At 35.9% G+C, this 19,699-nt stretch overlaps 1 protein-coding gene and 1 long non-coding RNA gene across 2 annotated transcripts in view; one reads left to right on the top strand and one right to left on the bottom strand.

Moving 5' to 3' along the window:
* PRKN (parkin RBR E3 ubiquitin protein ligase) overlaps positions 1-19,699 on the bottom strand; it is a 761,494-nt gene that overhangs the window by 187,077 nt on the left and 554,718 nt on the right. The gene's annotated exons all lie outside the window — the stretch shown is intronic.
* On the top strand, positions 15,187-18,187 carry LOC121067269. The gene is made up of 3 exons (XR_005818202.1): positions 15,187-15,232; positions 17,737-17,762; positions 18,140-18,187. It is a non-coding gene; the product is annotated as an uncharacterized LOC121067269 (long non-coding RNA).

Genomic DNA, 19,699 nt, shown 5'->3' on the forward strand with positions numbered 1-19,699 from the left:
TGAGCAGTGATCTGACTGATGCTGTTTATTCATTCGGGGTGAATGATGAAAAAATATGATGCTTACAAACATCATATTCAACGTCAGGTATACAGAGCTGCACTTGTACAATATGACCAATCTAAATAACGCAAGACTTTATTTTAATGCTAGCAAGTGTTGAAAGATTGAATAAAGACCAAAAACAGTGTAAAAAGCTCCTTCTACTAAAGAGGTTGTAGCTACTAAAGAGAGACTACTATCAAGTCCAGTTTTGCTCTTGTAAACGCCAAGCAATGAGAGAGAACCAACTGATATTCACACTAATTAAACTCAGCAAATCTAAGACTTTTGTAATGAGGTTGACAGAGTTTATCAGTTGATGAAAAGAGCTGTACTTTATGAGTCAAGCATAAAGGGTAATCAGAATCTTCTACGTATAATCACAGCCAAAATCTTTATGAAGATGCTAGTTGCCATCTAGAGCAAGGACCCTGATTTGGTAATAATCCCACTCTGTTTCCAGTATTAGATTTAATCCAACATAACAAGTTGATAGTATCTTGCAGGTCAAAAGATACAATCCTATCTCCCTTCTAGAGCAATGGCATAACTGGTATTGGAGTCATCTTCTGCATGCAAGTTTTCTAATAAAAGTAGGTAATTTTTCAGTACCTAAGGCTGTTCTATACCCTCTGTTCTTTTCTGCAACCATAACTATTTTCTGTGGAGCCTTCATTCCTGAGAAATGAATTTACACCAATTTTAATACATTGGAGATGCAAACGTGACTGACTGATACGCCTTAGAGCAGCCACTGAAGAAGAAAGGGATGAAGGTTTAGAAGGTGGCAAGGCCAACAAAACAGACAGTATAATCTTGGGCTACAGTGCCAAGAATATTACATCAGTTTCACTGATACCCTAATTTAGTTAAAAAAAAAATATGGCAGTCTACTCCCCAAAGATTACTGGCTTTAGGCACATACATACAGACTCCGTTGAAGAAGGGAACAGTACTTTGTGCCTATCTCTTCAAGAGATGTGTCTCCCACAAAGGCTGCATAACTGCTGTATCCATTCAGAGTAAGCAGCAGCATCTAAAACAGATTTTGAAGCCTCTCAGTGCCTCGATTGCAAGAAATGATACAGCAGAATATCGGGATCTGAAACAAATGGAGTATCAATATTTAAACATCTTTTTAGCTTTAAATAGCCTATTGTCCCTGAAATTCTCACAAACCTCCAGGTGAAGAGGGTGCCTCAACATACAAGCAACTGATGTTTTTGCTCTCCAAATGAAAATCTGGAATCAAAGATGATACCTTCTAGAAATCCCATGCATTTGCTACTACAAAAGTCTTCCAAGAACCACAGTTGTGATGACCAGTCACAGACATTCAGGGATCTTGGAAAAAAGCTGCTATTGTAAACTGATTCTATGTAAGGAGAACATTGCAGTCCTTTCCTAAATTCTTGCAGTGGAACCGCCTCCCATGTTATTCCATGTTATTTTATGGAATAACCCGCTCCCATGTTATTTCATGGAATAACAGTCCAAAAGCACCTTACAATGTGCAAGCTCAAAACTGCATCCCAGCTGCAGAACACTTCTGCCTCCGCCACCCCACCCCCCCCCCCCCCCCCCCCCCCCCCCCCCGAAAAAGGAATCAATATGTGAAGTCTGAGCTTCCTTGTTCTTCTCAGCAAGCATGGCAGTTCCCAGACAGCAGGAGTTACAGCAAATCTAGTCTCTCCTCCTGCTATGCAGGACTTTCTTTCTCCTCATCTCAAAGCTCTTCCCCTGCCTATTTTCCACCATACTGCATTGTGTCAAATTAAACATGCTGGATCTAAAAGCCCTGCACTAACAGACAGGAAAAATTTAGAAGCTGAGTGATAGTGGTGGTTCAAGACCATGTATTATCCAGAATATGACTCCAGGGAAATAGTCAAATAGGAAGCTGATCTATTTAAAAGCTTCAGAAATGACTAATAGACACCATGTACCACTACAGGAATTACTGCAGTTCCTACTGGTAATTCAAGTAGGCTTTCCAGGAAAAAATAATCTGAGGGCTTTGAGGACAGTGACAATACAGTAGATAACTCCCTTTTGCAATTGCTCCACTGAGAGGCAGTGTAATGGTGCATGGGGAGCCACAGTGTGACAGGAAAGGAATTTCATCAGGATGAAAACCCAAAGGACAATCTGAATAAATTGAGGTCCTGGTAAACAGTAAAAAAGGCACATTTAGAACTTTGTGGTTCCGTTAAAGATGGACCTCATTAATGGTTGTGCTGAAGTCTAAGAGGAATACAGATAGGTCTTCAAAGAAGCTGTAACAGTAACAACAGGCTTCAACAGTAATGAGAAGTGGATCACACTCCGCTTTAGGCAGGCACAGAAGGACTATTTCCACTCAGCAGAACAAAAAGAAACAAACAGGAAACAGCATGGCTTATTCCTCCTGGAATTAGAGGGGCAAGGGGTTTAGAGCATGACCCTAATAACACTGCCTAACAGCGCTTGCACACACGTTCTCTGCAGTGTGAATATGCATATAGATAAACACTCAGAGAAACTCGACTGCATGCTCCTTCTCTGCCTTAAAGGAACTTTCCTTACAGTGTTTCTAACACCACTGAGTGAATGCTTGAAGCAGCCCACTTAGATTCATCATCCGAAAAGCACTGTGCTTGTTGATGTGCTTTACTGTCTGAGAGTATTTTGAAAGTAGACTTGACTTGCCAAAACAAAAAACAGTGATGGGATGGAACAAATAAATTATGGGAATTGTTAAGTTTAATACCCAAACCCCAAGACTGCACTGACTTTTGACAGATAGCCCACAAAGCATAGCAAAAAATCTGATGGGGCATGCAGTGCAGAGGCAGAGCACCATAGCCTTCCTCACGCAAATAACAAGTGTTTCTTTTTCTTTAAAAATGAACAAACAAACAAACAAACAACAACAAAACACAGCATTATCTGGATGAAACAATGCAAATTGTAAGTATCTTAATCATAAGATAACCATGCACTCCTTGCTCAAAAGATATAGATCATGTGAGATGGATTCACACAAAACCTGCAAGATGATTCAAGCACCATCTTAGAAAGACCATTAAATAAACAGTACTGTAACTCTGAAATAAGAAGCTAAGAACACATTTCAAAGCAGAGTGGAGAGCTCATGATTACTAATTATTTTGTTACTTTACTAAAAAAAGGGGAGGGGGGAATTTAACACTTTTTTAATAGCTTCAGCAGTACATGGGTCCATTCCTTTCTTCTACCTATCTTTCATACTTGAAAATCTGTTGTAAGCATTAAGGCCTACAGAGTTTTTCTTTTTCTTTCTTTTTCTTTCTTTCTTTCTTTTCTTTCTTTCTTTCTTTCTTTCTTTCTTTCTCTCTCTCTCTTTCTCTCTCTTTTTCCTTCTTTTTTCTTTCTTTTTTCTTTCTTGTGAGAATACTGCAGATACAGCAATAAAACTAAGTAATGAATGAAAGTATTCTCTGAAAAATACAAAAAAGTTCTTAATATGGCCATGTCAAATATTGCAAACAAACTGTGTTTATAAACAGAGTGAAAATAAAAATGACTAACAGTCATGAAAGAGTTAATATCAAATAACTAACAGCTGCTGTCATTTTCTGTTTGTTATTGCAAACATCATTTTACCAATTAGTCCTGAAAACTTTTACCAATCATCTGTTAGTGTTGAATCAAATCAATTAATATTTGGAAAGAAAAGGAAGTGAACTGAAATGCCAACATGAGCCAAGACAATGCAATCAAATAAATTCCCTTCCTTCCCTAAGAACTGATCACTTCAGCTGATAATGTCAAATATGGGTGTAGGAGGAGTGGGGAGTAGGATGATAAAAAAACTGCCAACAGTAAATAGGTTTTTCTTTAGGTCAGTATAAATACTGACGGATTTTAAATGTTGGGAATGTTAATGGGGGCACCTTTTTACTGTTTTCGGGAACAGATATCCACTTCTAGACAGGGACTTGCATAATGCTTTTAATCTTTTCACCCCAGCAAACAAGTCTGTTTTGTTTATTTACTTGAATGTTAAGCACATTTTATCATGGAAATGTCTCTTGCAAATTCTGTATGTTTTGAGCCTATTTTCTCTCTTGTGTTTTTAGCCTTTTGGTACCTTTCCTTTTTTAGGGCAGACTTAGCATGCAAAAACATAATTTAATTGCGCAATAAAGATCCTAATGTTTTCATGCTTCTAAGAAATGTAATATGCTCTGCAGCTCACTGAAATAAAACCAATTCAATAATTTTTTTTGCTTTTTCTCCCTCGTTGTTTACTTAAGCTTTTATTACCAGTGTGGTGCTCATGATAGGTGAAGAAATGACAGCATGGAAGCCTTTAGTCCTTTGCATATGCACCAGCTAGGAACAGTTCAAGTGGAAGCAATGCACAGATATTCCACTGGTGCAGATGCACTTCACATCTGTCCTAACAGTGCTATCTCTTCTAAAGCAAAATGGCTAGTCAGGTTTCATGTTTACTCAATTTTTTACCCTCATGTGAACTTCCTGTGCCATGTGGACTGCGCCAAATTGTGCATGATGGTTCTATAATGCTCCTGCCAACATACCAACAGTCAGTCTTCAGACAACTCAGTAGGATTTGGATAAGAGTTTCCAAACCTGCATACTCTGGTTTGGAATCAATATTTCAAAGTACTGGGAATCTGTATTTCCAATATCTCTTCAGGGAAAATAGCTGATGAGAAAATGCTCATGAAGAGATACTAAAAGTCTACACAAATGAACACTGGTCTGACGCTTGAATGTGCATCTGTAAAGATATAATTTACATTACAAGCTCTGATTAAGATGCTTACATTAGTTACAAAGCATAATCCTTTATATTTAATTTCAAATCTCTGCCATGGACACTTTTAGCATTGTATGTAGTGCAACATTATGTTCTGAAGCAAAAATCAAAGCTACCATGCAACAATTAACTCTTCAGCAAAATCATCCATAGTAGTTAAGATAGCAAATTCCTGCTTTCCTGGAAGTGGCTAACCATCTGCCTGCCGATGGGTAGTGAATAAACTCCTTATTTTGATTAAACTGCCTTTATCTCAACCTATGAGTTTTCTTGCTTTTGTTTTTCCTATTTTCTGCCCTGTCCTGCTAGGGTGTGGGGAGTAAGTAAACAGCTGGGTGAGTACCTAGCCGCTGACTAGGGTCAATCCACCAGAGTGTTGTTTTTAGCCATGAAGTACAGAACAAGCGATGTTTTGCCATTGCTAAATAGGCAAGCAAGAAAGGCAATTTTCTATTACCACTTATGGTAATACTCTCATATGCCATATTTTAAAGTTGACTTGGAAATCAGTTTGTCTGCACTTCCATACATATTTTCTTTCTTTCTTTCAAAACTCTGAACAGTTATGTTAATGTGTCGCACATGAAGATGGATGGAGCATGAACATAAACTGAGGTAGAATACTTCAAGATAAGTGAATGTATTATTCAATCATATGATATAAGCAGTGTGTCATAGTTTCAATTCACTTATATGTAGGTGTTATGACATTAGATCTCACATCAACAGAAAGGCAAATATTTAAGAAGTTGAACATTAAGGCCTGTCATTGCTAATCGAAAACTTTTCTGATGTGGGTTCAGCATGAAGCTGAACATTTTCTGGATCTGTGCTGAGTCTCTGTGAGGAACAGAAGTAGTTAAAGGAACAAAATGGACAAAAGTTACCCATTCCTGTATAATGAAATATCACTTCCCCTGCTGAGTTCCATAGAAGAAGAGAATAATGAGGCATCTGCCAGGCTCCATGTAATTACAGCAAGATGTGGAAGATGGGACAAAAGATCTCACAGTCAAGACACTGAAGGACATATTCCTCACCCTAGCTCTTGCTGAATGACCTTTCATTTTAACCTCTTTGGATTTCAAACTCCTTAATTGCAAATTGGTCATATCAGCATTTATAAAGCACTTTACAATCTATAGACAAAAAGCATTGTCCAAGGCCCGAACACATACTAGTGCTATCAAACCTTGTTCGTCAGCTACTCTAGCCATAAAAAAACAAAAGCTGAATAGTTGCTTTCTTTGCTAAACCTTGACTGGTCATTGCTAGCAATTGCTTATGGTGTTCCTGTTACTGGGATTACTACTACAACCATCAAGGTAACATTTAGATACAGACTAAGTGCCCCATACTTCTTAAACACAGAATAAAAAGACAGTCTACATCCTATAGGGCTTGAAATGTGATTTAAAAACAAAACAAAGCAAAAACACCACAGAACACACAAATAAAATCACAACCATGATAAAAGAACAAGAATAAACAGTGTCAGCAAGACAAATTAGCTACTATGATAGCCAGTAATTTTACCTCATTTGTAGAATTCTTATATAGACTAGCTAAACAGTGCAACAAGGTATATTCATTTCGAGGACCTGCTCCATTGCCATCTTCAATTTTTTTTTTTTTTTTGTAGTGGTTGTTACAGCTGCTTCCTTCTCCTTTGCATTTTTATCTGCTCAGAAAACTAACTTACCCACTTGCCATAGCCTATTGCAACTTGTTATGGATTCACTACCTCAAAGATCATTGAAATGAAAACAACAGCAGTATTAAGTGTGCTGATTTTTTTTTTTCTTTTCTGTATGTAAAAAGGACCACATATTGATGAAATGTTTATCAGTCATGTTGAGAAATCTGCTGTATTTATTTGTTAAAGAAAGGTGCTGAAGAGAGAACTGCATAAAGACTAACTACAACAAAGAATTAAGTTCTAAAACCTACCAAAACCAACAGACTGAATAAATATGACTAGCACCTTTGGACCTTACCAACAAGCAAGCTAACCCAGGGGATAAAATTTGTCCACTAACATAGAAAAAAACTAGTGGACTACACAAGAACAAACACATCAACAGAAATAACTTACTCCCCTTTTTAAGTCCCCCACAGGAGACCCCTGCTGCACAGATTTTGTGGATCTTTCCTCTCCATGGGGTTTCCGAGACTTAACACCTGTGCTGGGTGTGAGCCAAATGACTATATGACGGCTCTTATTCTATCCGAAATCCTCTGCAGATGTCTATTATGCAACTTAATCACAAAATGTAAAGGAAATCCTTCATGAAAACTTCGTGTACCCTGGCCTCCTCACATGCCAGAAGTGATATTTTTGCTGCACTCTGGTTGTTGACTCCTTCTCAGGAAGCACTTGAAGCCCTAACTCTTTCTAGTCAGTAGTGCAACAGCACTGGAACTACATATGTATATGTGTGTGCATAGAAAAGGAGATGTTTGTCCTGCATCAATACAAGCATTACACACACTTCTCATTTTCCCTAAACCAATTACACTAAGTAGACTCTTTGTGTCCAGTTCAATATATCACCTTTTGATTCACCACAGTACAACAACAAATAACAGAAGTTATTATTTAAAACAAACTTTTCATTTTTTAATTCTTTTAAGCTCTTTGTTACTGCACAGTCAATTTACAAATATGGTTAGCAATATTTCAACTACCAAAATAAGAAAGGTGCACAGAATAATAAAAAAAATCATTCTGCTCTCCTCAAATCTCTTTTGGAAGAAAACTGCTCACAACTCAAAAGCAGAGAAATAGCCATTTTAAAATAGATTCTGCCTACATCCATCATCCTTTTCTTCTGTTTGTCAAGACTCTATGGCCTTGAGCTCTACTTTAATTCAAAATGGTAAGTTAAGTTCATCCTTTATTTAATCTCAATTTAATGAATTACTGCTAAACGGTCTTTCTGGTAATTTATTAACACAAAATAATGGCTTTACAAGAGGTCATTTTGAGCATTCTGAGCTAGAGAGAACAGTTCACGGCATTATAAGGTTTTCTTTCATCTCACGCATATCTAGTTCTCCAGGCATTGTTTTTGTTTTTAGGTTTCTGCAGGATAATATTTTTCCAGGAATAAATTCTTGGTGGTTCCAAGAGCAACTTAAAATTCAGGAACAGATATTTGGTACTATTTCAGATCATTCTGATATTCACATAAATGATTCCTTCTCAGCTGGGACTCTGTAGAAAGGTAATATTGGATGAGAGTCCTGGAATTTCCCCTTCACTCTCTTGGTGTCCTTATTAAACTGCTCAGGTTAAAAGCAGAATTAAACTGGTCTGCTAAATAATTATAGACCTAACTGAAATGTCAGCCTGCAGCTTAATATAATTCAGTCTTGACATACAGTTGGAAACATGTATTTTAATGCCCAGAAAATGGGGTTTGCTTTTTGTTCATTCTAATGGGAGTGAACTACTGGGAGTTCAGACCTGTTCAGGTTAATCACGTGCAGTGCAATATCAGCTAAGCAATTCTTCTATATCAGATTTTCATCTGGATGCAGCTGTGGACTATTTGGAGCAATTACAGTGAAATTGTACTGATATGAAGTTTCTTACTCAAGGTCTTGGCAAATGAGAAATGGATAATGCTGATAACCTATGACATTGGTTTCTTCAGGAGAGAGCTGGGATACACAGTCATAGTCTGCTTTTTTGGAGTCGAATATTTGACCATTTTGAAAGAACAATAGTAAATACATGTAAGCATTATACAATACTCTACTACTAGCACTACAAAATACTGTAGAAAATGGAAAGAATTAATGTTAGAGAAAATAAAGGCTAAAATTCAGGAAGCTTTTTTGTCTCTTTGTTCTGCCATTGTCAGGGGATGTTTTGACTAAAATAAGCAAGTTTTTTTTTTTCCCATCCATCTGAATACTTATTACTAGATTCTAATATGCTACGATTTTACATTAATCCATAACTTCACGTGATTGTCTCTTGTGTTATTTGCAGAAAATCCTGTGTTAAATGTATTTGTGATAAGAGTCCAGAACTCCTTGCAAAAAAAGAATTTACCGGTGATTGGCATAAGGTGGGATTCTTATCTGCAGAAAGACAATCTGGAAAAGACTAGGAGAACTAATGATCATTTCAGACCTAAAGGATGAAATAACGTGTGCTTGCAGAGTAGCTTTTAGAAGATGACTGTTCCAGATAGCAGCATATTGATAACAGCAATATATCTATACCATGGATAAATTAAAGACTCCCATCTCCATTAAAGACTCCATTTTCTCAGCTAATATGGGCTGAGCCTTGTTAGTAAACACTAAATTAACTCAGAAAAAGTTTAATAATAACATGCAAAAAATAAGTTAAATATAAAGTTAGCTATAATGTCCCTGATTACAGCTAACCGTATTAGATCTTCTTTGTTTCATTGTAAATATCTGTTAAAGATAAAAATTTTTATTAGCCATTGTAACAAGAGTTTAAACACCTATAGCCCCAGCAACCCAATATGAGCTGAAAAGTTGAAGCCAGGAGAAATACCTCAACAATTGTAAGATCTCTCAGAACTCCATCCTTCCCAAATAAAATGTTCTATTTGGCCAAATGTCTGATTTGAAATGAGCTTAGAGCAAAATTATTTTCTCATCCTTTCACCATGAGTTAGTTGGTCTGCTAGGAAAACAAGGTATAGGCAGAGCTTAGACTTATCAGATAATACAAATTATGTTCCTTAAAAATACTCCCTCCTGCTATAATAGGAATTGACAAAAAAAAAGAATCACATCATAATGAATGATGTCCACTATACTCACTGGGAACCTTGCCCAGTTACTGCATATTATATTACAGCTTCATATCTCAATAAAAAGAACACTATTTTTTTTTTTTTTTAATATATAAATCTTTGCTTCAACTAAAATTACTACAAACTCCAACCAATCGACTTACAGTGGTGTAACCAAGTGAGTCTTTTAAAACATAAACTATATTTGCAAATTGAATTGTGTACACATATGCCTAATAACAATAACATCCAGAGAACTTGGACTTCAGAGGAAATTCTAAGTGCCAATACAGAATAATTATATAAAGGTCAGATTTTTTATGTATTAGTTATGCATTTGTACAAATCACAGATTCCTTTTGTTGTTAGAATTAACATAGAGAATGAGGTAAGACTAGACCTCTAATTTTACTAAATTTTTGGAATTTGGTAGTAAAATTGGATTGGGTGACCCAGTTGGTATGCAATGCTTACCTCAAAGGCTAATCATTTTGCTGGAGTTCTCTTAGTATCAAACCTGAGAAGGAAATTTAAAGCTTTACTATCTTCTATCACATTGGCAGAAAGAAGCAGCTTGAGGGCAGTCTGTGTCTTATAGCAGTCAAGTACCCCTGGGAGTGAAGTGTTCCTAATGAATGCTACAATATACAGCAGAGAGACTGTTCCCTGGTGATAATAAAAAGATTAAGTGGCTAAAAAGCAGCAATCAGCAAAATAAAAGATGAATGGTATGTTTTTTAAAGTGGAAAAGAAAACAAAGTAGTGTGATGATGGACAAACAAAAAACATCAGAAAGACTTATCCTCAAAATTGAGATATAAGGGATGGCATTCTGGCAACTAGTAATGTAATAGCTTCATAACAGCTTTTCTGATGCACAAAAATATTTTACCTGGAAGTCCATGAAGTAAAGCCTTTCCTTTCCAGGTGTCATATAATCTCTCCTAATTGCCTTAGAATTCATAAAGGGAATATTTCTCTTTTGCACTGTCAGTTTAGTTTCTTTCCAATACCCTGCTTCCCTCATTCCACCATCCTCAACAAAACAACAAATAATTTGAAAGGGAGTAAAATGGAAAGCAGTGGCATATGACTCTTCTCAATACAGAGGAAGTTTTTTGTGATTGATCTGCAACAAGACAGGAAGCAGAACAACTGGCTATGAAGAGGTAGAATACCAAAGACAACTGCTTTTCACAGCCACCTCTTTTTGAGTGCTTCATGTCAGGACTAGAAGGAGGCAAGATCAAACGTTCACATATCAGCTTGAAAATCATATTCAACAACTAAAACCATATTTATTATCATTCCAGTTCTGTGAACTTCCTTCCAATTCCTGTTCACATAACTTTCTGTGAATGTGCAGCCAACAGCAATCAGGCACACAGACAAACACAAAACAGAATTACAGAATCCTTTATGCTGGAAAAGACTTAAAATAATTAACTCCAACCACCAACCTAACACTACCAAGTCCACTACTAAACCGTGTCCCTTAGTGCCATGTCCACATATCTCTTAAATACCTCTAGGGATGGAGGCTCCACCACTTCCCTGGCAGCCCATTCCATTGCCTAACCACCCATTCCATGAAGAAATTCTTCCTGATATCTAATCTAAACCTTCCCTGTCACAACTTGAGGCTGTTTTCTCATGTCCTATCACTTGTCACCTGAGAAATGAAACTGATACCCACTTTGCTGCAACCTCCTTTAAGGTAGCTGTAAATAGGGACGAGGTCTCCCCTCCTTTTCTCCAGACTAAACAGCCCCAGTTCCCTCAACTGCTCCTCGTATGCCCTATTTTCTCCTCCCTTCACAAACTTCATAGCTCATCTCTGAATGCATTAGAGCAACTCAGTAACTCTCTTGTAGTGAAGGGACCAAAACCGAACACAGTAATAGAGATGTAGTCTCAACAGTGCTGAGTATAGAGGGACAATACTTCCAGTTCAAATACAAGTATTACCAGATTCTTTCTGATGTCTACACATTTTTTTTCTGTTGTACATTAGATAAAAGCAAATATTATTAAAATGCTCCATAAATGTCCATTATACTTTAAAGATGAACATTTACTGGCAAGACTTCCTTAGTAGACATATGTTCAAATCAATGTCCTCCAGTGACATTTTTTAGTTGGGTCTGTCCCTGTGTCAGCTTCATTGAACGAAATCAGTTTGCAGTCAAATAAAAAGAATACTTTAGATTTAAGCTTTTGTTTCTGTTTTGGTAAATACCATATTCTGGTGGGAGAACATTTTTCTCTTTCAGAGAAGCCTGTGGGCTAACTGTTATTCATTCTGACTTAGGTACGAAGACCAGCAACATCAACAAATGCCTTTGCCTGCTGATAAAGCATTTTCTGAATGCAGAGGTGTGGTTATTATGGCTGATGGCAGCTGTTTTTCCACAGTACTGTGAAAACAGTACAGTGCATGCATAGATCAGATTATGACATCATTAACTAGTAGAACAGCCTATGCCACAAGGAACAATCAGAGAAACCACCCTTGCAAAAATATTTATTTTCAGTCCATCCATTTCCTAGAGGAAAAGAGAGAAAAATCAAGGTACTGGATGAAAGTTAGTCTTAACATAGCCTGGTGGTATGGGTGCAGTGAAAAAAATAAGTCCATCCCGGCCAAACCCAGTACACCTGTTAAGTATGGGATTTTCCCATATAGTTGAAGGCATTTCACTGAGATGACTTTTGCTGCAATAATCCTATGGGAAAGACATCTATTCAGAAGCAGTGGAAACATACTGTGTGACTTTTACCATATCATTTATTTCATGAATGGGCCCTGAACAAAAGCTATTTAGGAAATAATGAAAATAGTAATGTGACAAAATTGTCTATTTAGCAGAGTGGGCAGCAACACTTACAAAAGCACCTGTGATCTAGTTTCTATAAAGGAAACCACCAACAGCCCAGAACTATGTCAGCAGTGCTCTTCAAGCCACCTAGAGCATATAAGGGCTAGTAAACAAACTGGTGAACTCCTTTGTACTTAGGCTCTATTCCTGCTGTTGGCCTTGGCAATAACCACATTTCTTGAGTCCTCTGCATGTCAGGTTCCCCCACTTGCAAAACAAAATGTAAAGTCCTTGTTTCCCTAATAAGGAATTTTGGGATTTACAAAGCACTCTACAATGCAAAATATAATGTAGTAAGTTAGTATTATTATCATATTGAAGTTTAAATCCCAACATTTCAAAGATTGAGCAGGTATCAGTGGGTAAAAATTGTCTTTAGCATGTTTTGTTATAGTAGCTTCTTTGTCATACACTGAGGAAACTGATTTTCCCTTGTAAAACCTCAGAAATACATAATTTTCTTAAAGATTTTGTTAAAGACTGAAATAATGAAAGAAAGGAAAATGTCAAATATTGCAACTCAGTATATTGAGGGTATATCATAGATGAAACTGAAGCTGAGACTTTTATAACTGCGTTGTCATTCTGAGGATGTCATATTAATATTGATCTATCTGGTGAGCAAATCAGTCAGAAATATAAATTCTTTTTAAAATACAATTTCTCAGTCATTGATTTCCTTCTAGTTTAGAAAATCAGGTATATTGAATACATGCATCTATACAGAATAAGCAGCATGTTTTAGCATGAGAAAATCTATTGTGCTGTCAACCATTATAGCTGGCAGGCAGGTAGCGTTTGCAACTTAGCTCGCACATACTCTGTACCTGGTATCAGCACAATATAGAAAGGATTTTCTATTACCTCTTCCAAACATTTATAGAGATCACAGCTGTAGGATTAGACCTTAGGTTGATTTTGCAGGTTTACATCCTTTCCTAAACCTTGTTGTTTCTGAAAGATAACATTTGTTTGTCGACCAATCTGACTTTTATAGATCTGTATGTTAACTTGGTAGAATAATGTTTTTTTTTGTTTGTTTTGTTTTGTTTTTTTTAAGAAGCATAAAAGAAACAACTTATTTCAACACTCACAGTTACATCTCAATTACTGATCAGTTTCCTGGAAAATGTCCTGTAATAAATCTGCTAGAATCTCTTTCTCAGAGAAAAACTGATGGACATGCCGCTCTAGGCCAAGATTTGTAGCAGGACTAGAGCGTGCCCTTGGCTGGAAGAAGGAAAGGACACAAAATTGAACTGCTGCAACCAGCTGATACTATTACACTGTCAGATTCATGATCACAAAATCTAAACTTCTCTTTTATTTAAACAGATATGGAATTCTTAAATGAGAATTAACAGGGTAGACAACCATTGATAACCAAACAGAGGCATCACATAGATCCAGTGAAGCCTTAAGATGTTTAACTCCTATTTAGGCTCCTAAACAACTGTGGACTTGAATGTACTGTTAGAATCTTCAATATTCCTTTGATTCATGCCCAAGCACTCTAAAATGCCTGTGAAAATTCCAGCCAACAACAACAAATCTTTCTTACACTGAGACAGCAAACAAATTTGAGAAAGTTGCAATCACATCTGTTTTTTAACTTGAAATTTACTGTATCAAAACGCAGCGAACAGTACCCTTTAGTACATTACACACAGGTAAATTAAAGTACCTATTAAATAGCTTCAGTATCACGGATATTGTTGCTATTGCTACTGGTTAACTGATGATGTTGAAAGCACAAAAATTAGCTACCTTTATGCAATAGTATTCTCATTTAAAAACCGCCAACCCTTTGTGTTTCAGGAGATCTAAATTATGCATGCAAAAAATTGAGATTTTAATGTAACATTTGGCATCAGTTTACTTTACTGTCATAGCTGTCAATTTATAAAACATTGCTGTATTTTTCTATGAAATGACATACGAGTTGATACAATGGAGCCTAGGCCATTCTGTGGCACAGTGTCAAGCCTATGCACTAACAAAAGAAATACAGTTTTCAAGGAAAGGATGTTGGCTTCTCTAAGTGACTGTGCTCTCCCTGCTCTCCATCTTCTTCCCCCATGGCATAACTTTTTCAGCCTTCAGCTAAAATCTTACTGTTTCACTAAGTATTGCTCATACTGCTAGTCTCTCTGTTCACAATACTGAACCTCATCATGGAGGGCAGGGCAACCCGGGATATTTATGTAAAGCCGCCCAAATTCAAACTCTTGGGTGTTAATTTTCTGAACAGTATCTGTCTCTTTATTCAGTTGAAGCAACAAACAAACAAACAAAATAATAATAATAAAAAATGTATTCCTCTTGGAGTTATCTTCCTAAACCTGTCATTTTAGCAAGGCCAAGTAAAGAAGCTGGCAGCTACTTCTTGCACTTTATGGATTGCTAACATTAAGATAGTAACACTAACAAATACAAAAGCCATACATACTTGTATGCACATCTTTACATAAAGAAACTAATAAATATGTTAAAGTAGAACTGTAACAGATCTCGGCACATGGTGATGCATATGTATAACTCTTTCAAGGCATGGAATTCACCCATTCCTACCCATTGAACTGTGAGTAAATCAGTTATTTTATATATTTAAGAGCACCTCATGGCTTAATATTCAGAGTACAGCAACACCTGTAAGCTCCTGCTTCCAAAGACCTGCACTCTAATACATCTTCTTCAACAAAGACATGATGGCTGAAGGGGTAAGTAGACAGTACTTTTCACTACGTTATAACTTGTCTGAATAAAATCTTTTCTGTAAACAAATTAATCTAATTTAATTGTATAGGATATGGACCAGCTCTCAATAAATAAAATGAGATAATGCCGAGTCAAACTGCAGCCTGCAAAGTATTTCACATGTGATCTTCCTCTGTCAGTGCAAAGGACTGTGGGAACGCCTTTTTCCAGATCAGAACAGAGGTGTGATGGCTAATGCAGAAAACCTTACAATAATTGCAGTTAATAATAATTACTTGTATACTAGAAATGAAGAAGATCAATTCTAAATTAAAATAGCCAGGATGCAGAAAAACTGCTTAATTTTCAAATAACAGTAGGCATAATATTTTATTTTCTCTGTCTCAGAAGAGGCTGTTTCCTTCTGCATCAATAATTATCAGAATAAGTGCAATAAAAGAATATTAAGTTTAAAATTCCAAAGATACGTAAGATAATTATATGAAACATGAAGGGAAAATTGTATCTATCCATCTCTTTCTATATTTGTAACATATATCAGTAATAATTTTATGATCAATTAGTTCTAATATTCTTCCAGGGAGTTAATCTAGGGTTAGCCTAATTAAACTTAGGAAGGAAGGACAAAACATTCACCATTAAACCATTCAGCACACTGAAAAAGACCTTAGAAAATGTGATCCGTAAGAATTTTCTCCTTGTGCTATTGGATCAATATATTTTACTGTACTGTGATATTTAATAGTGAAAGTCTCTTCAAATCATTGTTATTTTACACATCCTTTGTATCATAAGAGCAAAGCTGAAAGTAAAGTGACCACTTTATACTTAATATTAAAATGAAGGGGAGAAAAAAGACTGATCTGTAGACATTAGAAAAGTCTTAGGCAAATAACACTCACAGATTGTTTTTTCTAGTTTCTTCCACTGGGAATCTTGTCATTCCACATGTTTTACCTAATACTTTTGGCATCATAAAAAAATAAAACAGCCACCATGTTCTCTAGCATAATACACAGTAAACAGATTACATAAATAATTGCAAATAATTTTACTGAAAAAAAATCATTACTTTTACTGAACAAGGTGACTGACGCATGAAGAGTACAGAATAAATCTGTTATGACTAAAAGCTTAATTTTGCAAAAATCCACTGTTAATCCATCAGCGTCCAAGCCAATACAATGAAGGTCCAGTGACACTGTCTGCTACAAACAGCATCGTTGAGGAACATTAGTAAAATATACATTTCATTTTAGCATTTGAAATTTAGGAGTGTATGAAGAAAGAGGCATTAGAGCACTCATTTTGGTTGGATTTGAGGACATTATTGTCCTACAGATAGAATATTATTTTTTCTTTCAAATACTTTTATAAATATCATTTGGAAATACATCCTAGCTTATCAATTTGAATACTATATATATTTTCTGACTTCTTAGGTTATTAATTCTCACCATACTGGATAGTTTCTTCTGCCTTTTTTTCTCTGACACACATGATTTTAAAGAAGACACTAAGTCTCTACTTTTTTCCATTACTGAAAATAGGTTACTGTCTGTTGTAAGAAGAATTACAGAGAATTCAAACCAGTGGAGGTCTTCTGCACATATATATATTTTCCTGCTTTCACTGTAACTAAACCATCAGCCCAACATATACAGTCATCATGTCTGTACTGTAAAACTTGCTCTTTCACTAGTGGATTGCTGAGAATAACCTTATATTTAAAATTTGAGTTAAACACAGAAAACAACCAACCAACCAAACAAACCAAAACAACAACAACCAAAAAAAAAAACCCCACAACAACAAAAAAAAGGAAGCAGAAGAATTTGATCTTTAAAGAGACTGAAAGGGGAAGAAACTAATGAAGCTAAAAGAACCACCAGTTAGCAAGCAAGTTTATCTACATGATTTTTCTTTCTAACATAACTATTTCTAAGCTTAAAATAATGATAATTGCGGCACAATAAAAACAATGTTAAACATAAACATGCTATTCAGAACTCTGCTGCATGTATGATACAAAGTACTTCCAGTATGCATAACCTGCATTTGGCATCTTGAATTTCATCTGCCTTCATGCTGTCCTATCACTCACCTTTCTTAGCAGTCAGAAGAGTTCCTCGTGATCTGCTCTAGCCTGAAATTTTTAACTTCACTTGAGAATTTAAATAAAATGAACCACTGTATTTGTGTATTTGAGTTATCCACGCTGCTTACTGATTTTAGTTGCGGAGTTGTAGATACTCTGCGTTTGTGAGGACCGGTTCTACTATATCTGATATCATGCTGGAAAAGCTAATATGGAATAAGTTTATGTGAAAACAAGTGTCAAGCTCAGAGCAGGCAAAGTAGTTCTTTCCAGTCTACTCAGCGTGGATAAGATTGACTAAAATGGACTATATTATGTTTTGCATAATGCACACAGCAGACTGAGGGAGTGTGGATTGCAAAAAATTATTTGTTTATCTGGTTTTTGCTTGTTTTTATTTTTGTGTAGACAAGAGAAGACTGAAGAAAAGGAAGGTAAGAGCTTTAAAATATGGATACAGGAGCTGCAGAGAGGCAGGAATATAGTGCTGTCCATGACCATGGCCAATAGAGAAACAATGTGAATGAATCAAAGCAAAAGAGATGTAGTTTATCTGTTACGTGAACCTTGCAGATATAAAGGACAGATAAGCAGTGGAGAAGAAGCCGAACCTTTATCACTGGAATTTCTTGGAGAACAAACCTGATTACTATCTCTTAGGCATTGCATGGCATTACTGACTTGTCTTTGTGAATGGGCAGGGACCTATTACACTTCCAGACTCTACAGACTCCAACTGTGCTTGTCAGGCTGCAAATTCTTTAAAGGTTTCATATCCATATTTATATTCCTTTTTTTTTTTTTTTTACAGTAGTGCCCTCAACCAGCAGAGAACAGGACACATCATGTTAGAGCTGTACAAACAATAAAGTTGTAACAATTGTCATGTTAATTCTCAAAGGGAGAGGGCAGAGAATGGAGGGGGACGGCTGTTTATTAATATTCCTTTAATGAGGTCAATGCTAAGAGGGATTACTAAAATGGAAACACAACCAGGCATATTTGGAAAGTCAATATGAAGAAGCAGGTTTTCACAAGCCCCATACGGAGAAAATTTTATCTTCTACCAAATTATTATTCTCACAATAACAATACATATTGATATGATATCAATACATGTACATTTTACTTAAGAGACATCAGTTATCAGCTTAGCTGGGCAGACACTAGGCAAATGCTTCTATATACCCTATTTCCTCATCTGAGATAATGTCACAGATACATCGCTTTATATTTCTAATTTCCAAGCCATGGCTATACCAGGTATAGAAAATTCTAACAAACAAAAGATGCTGTCACTGGCTCTTGCTGATTTAGCCAGCCAACATATATGTCACCTTTTGATATAAAGGCCTCAGTGATGTAATTGAAATTGGTAGGGAAGCAAATTATGTGGAAAAATGGCATGCAAAATTCGAAGTGTCTGTAACTTAATTAACAAGATCTGAACCAGAACACATCAATTATTTCAGTTCAATCCTTATGCAACCCACCAAGTAATGCTACAGTATGAAAAAAATGTAGCATTACTAGAAATATAAATAAAAAATAAATATATAATGAGATAAATATATCATTTAAATATATCATTTAAATATATCACTTATCTCTTTAGTCCAGAAGCATTTGCACTGTAACAATTAAAAAAAAAAAAAAAAAAAAAAAAAACACTAAAAGGTGAAACATCAACTTTTGCTACCTTGCAAAAAGTAAATCTCACAACAGGCAGTAGAACTGATATAAAAAATTAACTAATATGGCTAAAAATCCTCTTAGTCTCTCTCCTTTCCCTCATCTCTTATTTTTCCCATCCCTCTACTTTTCCCACCTGACCTGAACTGTTTTAAGAGAGAATAAGGAATTAAAATCCACATGCTTGGGATATTATAATTAATAACTGGGAAGCCAATTAATATCTAACTGCTTTGTGTTCTGATGAAATATTGTCCTTGATCTGCCTATGCTGGCACTTGAATTTGCAAGTTTCTGGAAGTTGAAGTAGTTTTAAAATACTTAACATACTCGGTACAGTCAAAACTTTGTGTCCTGATCTTGCAACTCAGGCACACATGGAAACTTCAGTGAGCCATACTACTTACACTTACGAAGGAATAAGAAGAAAATAATAGTGGAGATGGATTTTAAGAGGGACTAGTTAGATCACAGTTAGGGAAACAGACTTGTGCTGTCCATTAAGAAAGAAACAATGAAACTAGTACTTTACATTTAATTCTTAAATAAAGTGGTTCTACCATTCATTTTCCTTGCCATGAGTTTGGAAAACATTATCTGCATTGCAAAGGAAAACATGAAAACTTTTGAATGTGTTTTGCCCTGCGAAGAAAAAAAAAAATGCTAAAGGTACCAGAAT

Source organism: Cygnus olor, chromosome 3 (genome assembly GCF_009769625.2).
Source record: "Cygnus olor isolate bCygOlo1 chromosome 3, bCygOlo1.pri.v2, whole genome shotgun sequence".
Lineage (NCBI taxonomy): Eukaryota > Metazoa > Chordata > Aves > Anseriformes > Anatidae > Cygnus > Cygnus olor.